At 42.7% G+C, this 3,113-nt stretch overlaps 1 long non-coding RNA gene across 2 annotated transcripts in view; it reads left to right on the top strand.

The window, feature by feature from the left end:
- Positions 1 to 3,113, top strand: part of LOC104839666 — an 11,991-nt gene that overhangs the window by 222 nt on the left and 8,656 nt on the right. The gene's annotated exons all lie outside the window — the stretch shown is intronic.

The following is a 3,113-nucleotide window of genomic DNA, read 5'->3' as shown; positions in this document are numbered from 1 at the left end:
GGGGGGGGTGTCCGTGTGGTGACGGCCGGCGCCCGCCGGGGACATCTGCCGGGGCGCGGGTGACGGGGGTGGGAACCGGGTCGGTTCGACCCGCCCGCCGCCCTGAAAAGTCCGAGTAACTTCGGAGCTGGGAGCGGGCGGGCGGCGGTACCGGGCTGCAGCCGATGGCCGGGAGGGAGAGCCCGTTTCCTGCACAGCGATAGCCTACAGCCGAGTCGGGGACGGCCGAGAACGCGCTCTCGGTGAACAGCTGCAGCTGACGGCGTACGTGGAGAGGAGAAACCGAAACGTATCCTCCGAAATTAGCCCTTTCGTCTCCGGCTACGGGCATAGCGCTGGTTATAGTTACGCTTCTGTTATCGTTGTTATTCCTGGAATCTGTGTGCTAGATGGATGTTGCTAATCTGCTGGAGTAGTTGCATCCTCTTCTGGTGTCTTTATGTCATACTGACACAGGAGTGCACAAAGGGGATGGCTTCCAAGTCGTTTGACAAAACCAGAACGTCTGAGTAATCTACAGCGCAAAATAAGTTTATGGAGAGTGGAGTGATTATAGTGGAACTGATTGTAGCCTTATGACTTCGTGTGATTGTTGATAATAAGGTGGAAAGGACTTTACACATGATGAAACATGTGAAGCTGTTACTAAAAACTCTACCTCTCCTTTCCGTCTTCGTAACATGCAGGTCAGGTATGCCCTGAATTTTTCAAAATTATTGGAGGTATTTTGTACTACAGAATGGTGCTTTGTTTAAATTAAAAAAAAAAAAAAAAGCGGGGGGAATTCTTAGTTGAAAGCAAAAGGATTACTGTCGCTAGCGTGAGATTCCTTGTGTTCTGTATTTGATAATTAAATCTTGAGTTTGTTATAGAATTCTAAATGACTGCATTTTCAACGTGCTTGTCAGGTAAAAGTAAAAAATTGAAGTGGTTAAATGAGAAGCACAGCTTTAGATCTTGTGGAGGTGAGGCATGTTATCTTACACGTTCTGAAAGCAGTAGCTGCTTATGAGAAAAATTTCCTGAGGAACATTTTAGCAGCTTCATGTGCTATATTATTCATGTAGTAACAGTAATAGCAGCTTATGAGCAACATAACATTAAGGCACAGCATGCTGCTTATACATGTCTATGTATGAATTGTTAAAATATGCCAGGGGATTCGCCTTTGGCATATTACATATAAAGATAATTCTGCTTTATATTATCATTACAAGAATAATAAGCAATCAACTTTCTTTCATGTGAAGTTGTACACTATTTTAGCAGTAAGTAAATTCATTTGGATTAATATTCTTGCTTTGAACGCACAAGAGCTGTGAGAAGTAGTGTCTTATAAAAAAAAAACAACCAAAATCAGAATTTTCTGTTACCCTGGTATATGTCAAATTAACTATATGCACTGCTGTACAATCTTACCCACAGTGCTGTGAGTCTGCAGTGTGAAGATTTGCACAAAAAGGCTAAGCATCTTACGATGCTGACCTGTCATTCAGAGGTGTCAAAAATTGTGGGCCAACTAAGGCTAAAAATTCTGACCAAGTCTGTGAAGAGTCTGAAGTGTCTCTTGAACACCTCCCACATTCATTCTTAAAAACTGGAAAAGGAAGAATGTTTGAAACCAGTCCTGACATGCCGGAGGTTATGTGAATGCAAGATATGAGGGCCCGCACAGTCTTTGGAGGATTTTTAAAAAAAAAAAAAAAAAAAAAAAAAAAGAGGATTTTTTTAAAATGGGATGTGGAGGAAGGGCTGTTTCTTTGCCTGAACAGTATTCAAGGAATAGAAAGCTCAGCTGTAAAACAGTATTCCCTATTTTCTCTGCTGCTGTAGGAAGTACTGTTATAATGTTGTACCATCAATGTAGCAGATATCCATTGGAAACCTCATAGGAGAGGAAGGTGATTTTATTTAAAATATGAAGTGAAACAAAACGCTCACTCAGGCTTGCAATCTAAGTGGCAGAAAGTGTCTAGTGCCTGAGATGTCTGTCCAGCAGCCAAGCACCACAGCAGGAGTGTTTAAGCTGTGTGTCCAGCAGTCTGGTGCTATGTTGCTCGTGTCCAGATATTAAGTTCAGGAGCCCTTGTAGCAGACAACAGACATCAGCTTGGCAGGTCCTTATGTCTTCTGGCCTGTTCCTAGGTTGGCAGCCGTTCTAGATTTCAGATATGCCTTTGTGTACCCTTTTGGAGGTGACAGTGGTCTGTGTCTCTGCCCTGTCCCACTCTGTGGATTATCAGTGTTCTTTGTCTCCAGGTCTGGGTGTCTTCTGAAATTGCAGGGGGATGTGCTGGGGTCTTGATGACCTGCTAACCTGGGTGCCGTTAACACAAGCCCTTTTGAGAACCCTGTTCCTGCTCTACATTCTTTTTGGTGCCTCAACACTTGGGCACTCCCTTTCTTTCTCCAGTCACACCAGTCTTAGCCTTTCTATTACAGTTCTCTACATTGCCTCATAGATTGGGTTTAGATGCCTTTTTAAAAGTTACCTAGAAAGTGAAAGAAGCACGAAGGCAGCTGATTTTTTTGCAAGACTGTAAGCTACTTCTATTGTATTTTGCATTTACGATTTAAGCTTTTGTCATTATCAGGTTTCCAGGTTAAATTTGACACTTTTTAAGACATCAGAAAGACCTTAGTGGACTTGTGATGTGTAGGGCTAATTTTGCTTTCTGTATCTTCACACATCACCACCACATTTAACTTTCAAGTTTTCCTGTCTTGGTCTTTCTACATAAACCTGTTTGTAGACCTTTCCTTTGTCACATACTTGTCAGCCTGTGGAGAAGAAAAGAGGAATCACATTCTATGTCCCTGTTAATTCTGCTTATCTCCTGGAGTATTTCTGTGTGCCTGTGAGAGAGAGAAAGGTAATATTTCAGAAAACTAGATCTGATGGATCTGAGCTTTTGCTGACCAATGTAATTAAAACTAAGGGTCAAAACAGAGTGTGAGGGGTGGGGTGAAACTTGGTAGCATAGCTGTATGCTATTCATTTTAGTATAGTTTCCAATTCCAGTGTGCTGATTATGTCAGAACACTGACTTCTCTCTTCCCCCCCCCCCCCCCCCCTTTGGAAAAGGGGGTTTTTTTTTTTTTCTTTGTTGCTC

Source organism: Haliaeetus leucocephalus, unplaced genomic scaffold, assembly GCF_000737465.1.
Source record: "Haliaeetus leucocephalus isolate CR32 unplaced genomic scaffold, Haliaeetus_leucocephalus-4.0 Scaffold696, whole genome shotgun sequence".
NCBI lineage: Eukaryota > Metazoa > Chordata > Aves > Accipitriformes > Accipitridae > Haliaeetus > Haliaeetus leucocephalus.
The sequence above is the reverse complement of the archived record's forward strand: the minus strand, read 5'-3'. Positions and strand labels throughout refer to the sequence as shown.